Source organism: Ixodes scapularis, unplaced genomic scaffold, assembly GCF_016920785.2.
Source record: "Ixodes scapularis isolate PalLabHiFi unplaced genomic scaffold, ASM1692078v2 PGA_scaffold6__148_contigs__length_123643588, whole genome shotgun sequence".
Classification (NCBI taxonomy): Eukaryota; Metazoa; Arthropoda; class Arachnida; order Ixodida; family Ixodidae; genus Ixodes; species Ixodes scapularis.
This window is the reverse complement of record NW_024609881.1, coordinates 76,083,767-76,094,010: the sequence shown is the minus strand read 5'-3', so window position 1 is coordinate 76,094,010 and position 10,244 is coordinate 76,083,767.

Genomic DNA, 10,244 nt, shown 5'->3' with positions numbered 1-10,244 from the left:
CCTCTATGACTATAGATTATGCATCAGCTTAAAACTCGAGAACAAAAAAAAAATGCGCGTTTCTTGTCAGACTTATTCGAGTTGGTGCCGAACGATCACGTCTATTTAACCCGACACATGGAATATTGGAAGGCTACCGGCTGCAAGACCAACTATGGTACACAAACTCTACGTTACACTATACCTAAATTGCTCAACTACCTCGCCAGCAATGAAATTTGTTTAGACTCCATATCAACTAAAGATTTGCGTTCATTCTATTTGCGCTTATGATTCTTCATCGATGCCTACTATGTTACCTATTATCTACTTGTTTGTTTGAACTGTATAATATTATTTTTAGGGCTACAACAGTGTCTACACTGTAGTGTTTATAATAATTCTGATGAAGTTCTTTTTTTTTTTTTCTTATGTACATGCGTGTGTGTGCGCGCTTTTTTTTTTTTTTTTCTTCTTGTGCTGCTGCGCCTGTCACCGTATGGGGCTTCAGGCTCATCAAGCCTCCACTGGAGGCTTTTTCCCTTCTGCCCCTCCAATTCATCTGGAAAATAAAGTTATTATTATTATTATTATTAAGTTTATAACGCACGCAAGAGTTTCTTACCAAAACCAGATGATACAGCTTCGGTCTCGTCAGATGTTTACTGAGGTAGCTGCGCATGTGCACACTCCAAGAGCCGGTCCGTTACAGTTTTCCTGAAGGGAGTCGAATTTCGTGCGTTTTGGCAGAAAAGAAAATGCTCAGATGCAGCCCCTTGCTACATTACACGCTCTTTCGAAACCCCATTAAGTTCATTACACCGCAAAGATCCTTGGCACGCGACCTAACCTTCGTCAATTGTCCCGGACACACTTGTTTGAAGTTCTTGAGAATTGCTTGTCGTGTCTTCTCACTGAACGTGTCCAGCGTAGCAACCCCAAAGCCACCTTCCTCTTTGGAAATGAATACATTCAAGTAAGTGTCTATGAAGTAGTCGACGATGCGCGCAGCTTTACAGCCCCTCGTGGATAGGCACGGCATACGAAGGAGGACAATGACGCCATCAGCAACAAACCGTTATTTGTCTTCTGAAGTCACATTTCGAACAATCCCCTTGTGAGAGAAAACTTGGTTATAGGACGAGTTTCGTATCATGGGAGGACTTCGACCACTTACCTAAGGCTGACTCGATGTTCGGTAGAAGGACAACGTTCAGAAGAATTGGGACCTCTTGTTTTAGAGTGTCAGCTCGTTTTTTGGCCCTCGATAGAGCTACCATCACCTGCTGCCACAAAATTTCAGTGTACTGTGCTGCAGTTCGAAGCCCTTCTATGCCCTCTCAGCTACGTGAGCCGCAACGCCCCCGCAGTATTAGTGCAGTCTCGAGCATTTTTTGTATCTGTCTACTTGTGTCCACCCTTAGTGAAAAGTCGTTCAAAATCAGTTTACTCGAAGTGTACTGAAGTATACCAAAAGTATACTTTCAGTGCGGTTTTTGTACTGATTGTATACTTTATGTTTACTTAAAGTATAATTCCAGTAAAAATGGTGGTGGACTGAAAGTATACTCGTCCGTACAAAACTAGTACATGTAGTAGAACGTAGTGCCCACGGTAAAATTAGTTCAAAATCAGTATACAAGAAGTGCAGTCAAGTATACTAAAGGTTTACATTCAGTGCTTGCTGTCGGCTTAATCAAATTATAGTAACGGGTATATATATATATATATATATATATATATACAACACGGGCACTTCACAGCATCGTACGTGGTCTCCGTGGAGGATATAAACGAACATATGCAGAAGAATGAACCGTACTTAATCCAGTGAATCAGGAACAAAGTTTTCAGGAACCCGCCGTTTTTTGGCTTTCGGCGGGTTCCTGAAAACTTTGACTCTTTGATTCACTGGATTCAGTACGCTTCATTCATCTGCTTATGTTCGTTGATATATATATATATATATATATATATATATATATATATATATATATATATATATATATATATATATATAGTGCGATTGTTAACATCAACACATTAAAAACGCGATAGATAGGCAGATGTCGTCTTCACAGAATATTTGCGGGGCTCGGCGAACATTAGATGAGTAAATAAACGTCACAGTACGTTGTCTAATTAACTTTTTTATTTGACAGTGTAATTGACCATGTTGAAGTTTAAACTTTAAAGGGGCTATGAATAAACTCTAGCCCAACCGAAACAATTTGCGAAAATGCGACGAGTTTTGGGTTATTCATAGCCAAAAATCTGCCTTTCGTCGCCTGATTAAAAAACAGCGCGCTGGACAGAGTGCATGATATTATGCTTACGTAGTCGCTTCGGAGGCACCGTTGGAAGTGTGATGTTGGAGCATCCACCAAAGGAACGCTGTCAAAAGTGTGCAAGTTTGTTCATGCAGGTGCGACAGCATTTTATGAGGGTTGTAACCTCACTAAAAAAATAAATATTACATGGAACTCCAATATGAGAAGTTCTCGCTAACACAAACAAACATGCCATGTGAAAACCGCTAAGTCATTCCATTTCCCCGCACCTGCCACACGTGGTTCTTGAATCAAGGGAAGAAAGTGCGAAATTTGATAAGTATCCCAAAGCACCTTACTGTTTCGTGAATAGTTTTGATTTTGTTAGGCTCTAATAATGACTGCCTTTAAAACAGCAATAGTAAAAAAGGTAATTTACGGATTTTAGTTAATTAATAAAAATGTTGCCACGGTTATCCACCCATGTAACGTACGCCGCGTCGCACGACGCAGTGAAGACTGAATCAACGTGGCAGTGAGCCCCCTTTTCCTAAAAGCCTGTTGATTAAAAAATTGCACCGGGTATAGCTGACACATTTTGACGAAGGGATGGTTCATTTCTCATTTCACTGCAGACCGCGTGGTCCAAAAGTTTCCCGGGGGAACGACCGGCACTGTCACAGCATACTTACGTCGCAAATGCAACATGAACTGTACGCCTAAAAGAATACAAATAGAAACATTAGTTACATTGTACGCCACAGAAAGTAGCGTTGCCTAACTTGTCAATAATTATTTAAGCTAGTCATTTCTACTATATTTATCAATTGAAAAGTCTACTTTTATTGCAAAGATAGCTTTTATTTTCCCTGGACTGTATTTGTTACCTTTATTGAAGAATAAAAGTTTACTGTAAAAAACTGTTAGCACTATCCGGAAGCTAGACGATCAAGGGCAATTGCACCAAGTGTTTGATGCTGCTGATGCAAAAGCATGCACATGTGTTTGTTTTCAAAGTGCACCGCCACTTGCGTGCTGCCTCATGGGCTAGTGGACAAATTACGTTTGCAGGATTAGCCAGTGTTTTTGTAATGCAGGTCTCAGCGCACTATACGCTGTTTCAGATAACTGCTTCCACCGCAAGCAAAAGTTCACGAGGCAAAGGATACCAAGGCTAATAATTGGGACATAAGATTCTCCACCTCGCATAGTCACATGCAGCGCAAATCAACTTTTGAACCGCACAACTAAGGTGTTGTTATGGATAGAAGCTCGCTCTGAAATTGGCTGGAGAAATCGGCGCCTTCATGTAACAACCTCAAGCTTTCACCGAAAGTATTTCATGGTGTAGATTTAACTTGCAAAACTCTAAGACATCTCAATATAGGTCAAAACAATTTTACAATTGCAACAACGAACGCGCCAATACAGTCGATCGAAAGTTCCACTCTAAAATATCGATGTAAATTTTACGTGTCTTTCCCTCGCCAAATAAAGACCGGCACGCTCATGGTTTCAAAATAGGTTTCCCTCATTATTTATTTGCCGCGAGATCCGCGGCTTCCAGAAAAGCCGAAATCCCAGGAGTACAAGCATGCTGAAGCATGCGCAGAAGAATCAAAATAGCCTTGGTACAGTCGCTTCCTTGGCGACGAAGAAGTTGCTTGATATAGTTTCGGTTTTGCGCTGAAAAAGAAAACCTAAAGTTTAGATAAAACATAAGATTGACTAAATATTTGTTAAATTTTTACGAAATTAATGTAGTGATATTATTATAATAATATATATTTTGATTCCTTAGTTTTGTCCTGAAAAAAAAAAAAGAAGAAAAAAAATAGACTTCCGAAAACTGCGCTAGACCATCGCTATTGCAATCAGCTTCCGTTCGGCCGCCCTTGGAGCTCCGGAGGCTTCGAGCATCGCTTCCTTTTTACGTTTTAGCCCTTTTAGCGGATATTTTAGATATGTTACTTACGAATACCGTGTTCAAGAATAGCAAGCATTTACTGAGAGCTGGGGGACGCTGCGTCTTCAACGCAAGTAAGTGGCGGACAGTCATGGCCGACTGGCGCCGGTGAGGAAGTGCGCCGCTGTTACTTTGTCGTGTACACTGTCGTTGCTAAGCTATGCTTGATTCTAACTATGCTCTACTCGGTATTATTTCGTTATTCGAAAAGAGCGTATCTTCAAAGAAGTATGAAAGAACTGTGTGCGTCTGCGTTCGTCCTTCATGTGTTTTATTCTTTCTGTGTGTTCTTCAAAATTTATGGCTCTCTCCGCAGAGAGAAAGTTTCTCGTGCGGCGGAACCGAGGGCCAACCGAGGGCCTGTTCTGGGCACCGTCCTACGACGCTCGCCCGACGACGCTTTTGCGGAGCGTTCAAGTGCAGTCTGACGGCAGTTCAAGCAATCACAGGTTATGCTAGTTCTGACGTGTGGTCCCAACAGCTCGCCAACGATTTCTTTCATAAAGCGGGAGCGAGAAAAACGTTACAAGAGGGAGCAGCATTGTTTCTTGCCTGTGCCTGTGCCGTAGAGACGCGCGGTTTCTCTGCGTTTGCCGAAGCGGCACGCTTTCCAAGTCTACGATTGTGTGATGTAAATAAAGTGAGATTGGATGTCACTTTGTTTAGTGGCGGCGAAAGCCGCTACTAAAAAGCAAAGGCAAGAAAAGAAATGCGAAAAGGACCTGAATATTCGATGGATTTGAAAGTCTACCAACGTACCAACTCACCCAGTTATTCTTTGTCAAAGAATAATAGCCAATAGTAATAAAAATAAATAAATGCCAACTTTTAATTGGATACAAATTTGTAGTTAATGCAGTACAGCCCTACCCTGCCCTAATGCTTTGATGATATAAGGTAATGTGTAAATGCATAGGGTAGTTCATAGCAACCATTTGTGTCCGACCTCTTATATTGAATATTTTCTCTAAAAGCTCGAAGTTGTATAAAAAAAGTGCTCATGATAAATTAAGCCCCACCACTGAATGTAATAGTGTGTGACTTGTATGTATGTTTTCAGCAAAAGAGAAGGATGCATTCAAAACGGGCCAATCATTTTGTTTCCTCTGTGTTAGAGCTTCTTTCAGGTACACGCAAAATGTGGGTGTCTATACGCCTAAAAGAGTGGAATTGACACGTTCCGCAGGGCTGCTGGCCTGACTCAGTTTGGCTAGCAGGTTGCAACCTATGGAAACCTGTAGGGAACTGCATCACAAGAGTAAAAGTGACGTCCGCCTACTGATCTCTATTATCGGTGGCTGCGTGGTGCATCGAGCAGACAGGTATGAAGCCAAAGGAAATAAGCGGCCTGTCCCGATACCGAGCGCTTGACAGGCTTTTCAACTCTCCCGAATGCTGGTTCGAACAGCGTTCAGGGCACCGGGCTTTAGATGCGGAGCATCTCTTGCTCGGGTCTATGTCCCGCGGCGTCGTAGTCCGTGCTCACACTACGCATGCGCAACTCTCCTCCTTCCCTCTCTCCAACAGCTGCGCGTTACTCTCTCCGCTCTCTCTCTCTACCAGCTGCGTGCACTTCGCGTGCGTTCGCTTCTACTCACACCGTGCGCGCATGCGCAACTCTCCTCCTCTAGTCTCTTCTCCTTCAAGTGTGAATATAACTAGCGGTAGCGCGCTGCGCGTGTTCAGTTCACCGCTGTTGACTCCACTTCACCTCGTTCTTCCGATGAAGTGTGATGGAAGCAACAGTCCCGTCAGTTAATGGGTTGGCGCAAGCAAGCGACAGCACCACCCCACAAACTAAAGGCCCATACGCACATTCGCGTTTGAGCGCGGTGCGTTCCCTAGCGGCAAGCGGACGCGTTGCGTTGCGAAGACCGCTTGCGCCAAACTTGTACGCACAGTTGCGGTTGACTGCGTGTTGACACGCAGTCCAGAGCCAATAAGAACGCGCTATCGTCGCTAGTGGCTCACCAATAGTAAGCGAAATCCAAGGCAACATGGCGGCGCACAGCGACAGCGTCGAAGTGTTCGATCTTGGGACAATCTCGCCGGCTTCCCCGACGTTTTGTCAAGCTTGAACCATCGCAGCCTTGGAAAATACAGTCCCCACCGCTCCCCAAAAGGAAAAAGCAAGCACTGCGACCGGCGAACCGGATACGTCTCGCCGAGTCGGCCGGGTGGGGCGAGCGAACACGTCACCCCCTCTCCTCTTTCGGCTTCTGATTGGTCGAACGCACCGCAACGCTTCAGAAAGTTGAGCGAGTTTCTACTCGCTTGCGTCGCGCTACCGAGCGTTGCGGGAAGGTGCGCGTCGCTCCGCAAGCGACCGCGCCTGGCCGCAAGGACTCCGCAACGCACTCAAACGCGTTCAAACGCGAATGTGCGTATGGCCCTTAACAGCAACGCTACGTCCACTGAAGACAAAGCTGCGCAGCGCAGGGCACGCGACGCTGAGCGCAAACGCTTGAAGCGAGCGGCAGACCCTGAACTACGGCAACGAGAAGCGGCTTCCATTCGTCAACGTCGAGCGGCGGATGCTGAACTACGACAACGTGAAGCAGCGGCGGTTCGAGAACGTCGAGCAGCAGAACCTGAGGTTCGGGACCGTGAAGTTCAACGTAAACGTACGAAGCGAGCGGCGGAACCCGACCTTCGAGAACGGGAAGCCGCGTTGGTTCGTGAACGTCGAGCAGCAGAACCTGAGGTTCGGGACCGTGAAGTTCAACAACGTTACGAACACCGTTAATAACACCGTTAATAACGATCCGCGATGCTCCGCATCACCCCATGGTTCCCCTCGGGAGGATGGTGTAATTTTTTTTTCTTGTCATCCCAAGAGAGCCTGCTTTTTCGGGTCCGCATGCTTACAGTGCATACGGACCTGAGAAGTCTCCTGGGAAGCCATTCGATATAAAAATTTTGAGATACTATTTTATCAAAAAGTGCGTATGTCCCACGTTCAAATGTCTTATTTTTAGGTTTTCATTCAGAACTAATCTCTGCAGCGCATTGGCACATGTGGAGAAGGGCACTGAAGAAAGCAAACCTACCGCAATGGTAACTTTGCGAGCTCTTTGAATGGTTTGAATGGCAGAAACAACTTTAGTTTCGCAAGCTCAATATTTCATACGTTTTATGATTATGAAGTGTTAGTGTTGGGAATACTTTGCAGGTACGAAATTTCGGAATCAGGAATAATGTTTAATGTATTGGAATTCCTGTGGTTACTTTTTTGCATGACCAATTTTAAGCAATTTCGATGAACTCGCAAAAACAAAGCGTTCACAAAAATTAAGTCGTTTATAGTAGTACAATTATTCTTGAAACCAATATCGAATGCGGTATACAAAACTTCTCAAATAAAATTTTAATATTATGCCTTGAAACTGGCCATTCTCGAATGTTTTCGTTGTGGCCTTCATCAGTCCATAAGTGCTTAAAATGTAGCAGCTGCAACCTTGAATCTGGAAAAGCCTATTGTTTGTCACACATTTTCTTTATGGTGCCTAAGATATGAGGTAATAATTGTTGTGCCCTGCAATTAACACTATTACCTGTAGCATAGCCCTGGGCATGCGAAGAAGGAACACAACCAATACCTGATATATCAGGCTTTCAGAAATGCTATTGTTCGATTTTCCTCACTCTTGTGTCAGGATGTTGTTATTATCTTGCCTTTCTCACACAGTGGTCCTTTGAGCGAGTTATGTGATGTTATATCATAGGGTAGCACAGGGTTTTTCTCTTCTCTTTTTACGCAGGATGTTATTGCACCGTTATCACAAAGGACAGTGTACAGTGAGGCAGGCTCGGAAACTTGAATAAAGTGACAAGTAGGATTTCAATTTCTGTCTTATCAATTACCTGAAGAACACTGATCATAATGTTTGTATGTTACACATACATACTTTCAGTTGAAAAACGCAATGCACCTTTTTTATGAATTTTTTCACACTGTCAGAAGACTCTGGTGTGCCATTTCCACGAGGAACGTTTGAAAACAGAGCTGCCAAAGATTTACTTGTAATTTTCACGTACATATACGCGAATCAAAATTACGACTCTCCTAGTCAATGTTGGAAAACGGCACTACATTATTTTCACGAGGGAAGATTTGCAAATGATTCAATTGTCATTTCCACGTCTATGCTCGCAACTTAAAAATGCAGCGCCTCTTTTTTTTACAACTTTTCCCACGCAATTTTATAACATGATTGTACGTTATTTCGACGAGACGAGAAATTTTTCGAAATACAGCTGCCAAGAGTTTCCTCGTAAATTTCCTTACTCATTTTTAGGAGTCCATCTCCCGATGGTGGCGCCTCTTCATTATCATCAATTAAGTTGTCAACGGCGTTTCGTAATTTCACAAGTTGGAATCCAGCCGTTCAAAGAAACACCTTTGAAAAGTCAGCTTTTTAAATGCAGGCGCCGATTTTTTAGGCCAATTTTAGACCTTTCTTTCCATTCAGAACGCCCGACATGCACTGCGTCCCAGATAACTTGCACCATGCTTAAAAAACACGGGAGGGCTCTGCTGGAGTGAAGTCAACTGTCGTTAGCAAGCGTCTTGCGAAAATGCACAGATTTTTTTAATGCGCCTGGTTATCTAAATAACTAAGATTAATCAGCTAACCTTTCAAATATTCTTTTAAAAGACAAGTTGTCAATTGTGAAGTTGCAGGGCGCATTGAGAAACACCCAATAAAGTATTTTAAACATAATACGCTTTCGTGCTTTTCCCGGCCTTCAAAGAACGCAGATTCCCGGCGCCCCGCGCGCCGTGATTGGGGAAGTGAGTTGTTTACGCGGTATTTTTTTTTTTTTTTTTTGTATTTCGCAGGCGTTTCTTGAAGGCTAGGAAAAAGGAGCATGCAAAGTGCACCTTGTTGAAAATAGTTTAATTGAGTGTTTCTTAATGCGCTCTACAACTTTCCAATTCACACCTCGGCTTTTAAACGAAGATTTCCAAAGTTAGCTTTTTAGTTTTAATTAAATAACTAGACTCGCTAAAACAATTTCGTGCACTTTCGCAAGAGACCTGCTTACAGCGTACAGTTGGTTTCACTCCCGCAGAACCCCCCTTTTTTTTTAAAGTTTGGTGCAAATTATTTGGGACACCCCTATATATGTACCCGTAGTGTACATTTAGTACACTAAAAGCATACATGTAGTGTACTGAATTTATTTTATTTTACACTTATATCGTGTAGATGTAAACTCGAGGTGCACTTATGGTATGCTAGATGTACACTCGAGGTGCACTTACGGTATACTACATATGTACTTGGGGCGTACTAAAACTATACTATTTTGTTTCATAAAAGTGTAAAACTAGTATGATTTCAGTACATACCCTAAGTTCACTATTAGTATACATTCAGTATACAGATTTTGGACGAATGTTTACTAAAGGTGGTGCCAGAGGTGTTCAGCTATAGACTCTCAAGAGCACGGAGGGTTATAAAGAACACCTTTGGCCATCAGAATTTCCATATTACCCAATGTCACACGTGTATCCGACAAAGTGCGTTAGTGCGTCAGCAGCATTGCTACTCGAAGCTCTTAAATGAGAGTATGCGCTGGAAAGGGGAAGGGGGACAGCTCGCAAGAGCTATAAAGGCTGTTGCTGTTGTGCGGCTGTCGACCCATATAATCAGCAACTCTGCTGGCTGTATGGTGGCACCACTATCGTTTGTATGCAAAGCAATCCCGTTTCCCATATCCCTTCTAGCACACCATGGGTAGCCACTCCCAAGGACGATTTGACGGTGCAGCGCCGCCCTTTTGAAGTGAACCATTAATTTCTGCGTGGGAATGTGGCCTGAAACAAATTTACAGAGTTTTTTTTTTAGAAAACATTAAGTGGTTTTCATGTTAAGCTCTTCAAAGTGGTGATATTGAGACCTTAAAGGGAGTGTCCGGTCAAATTTTGTATTCGAGAAAACAATTGAATATCATTGCTAAGGCCTCGAGACGCATCTTACGTGCAATATCTGAATTTTATATGCCCCTCTGCATGAGTAACT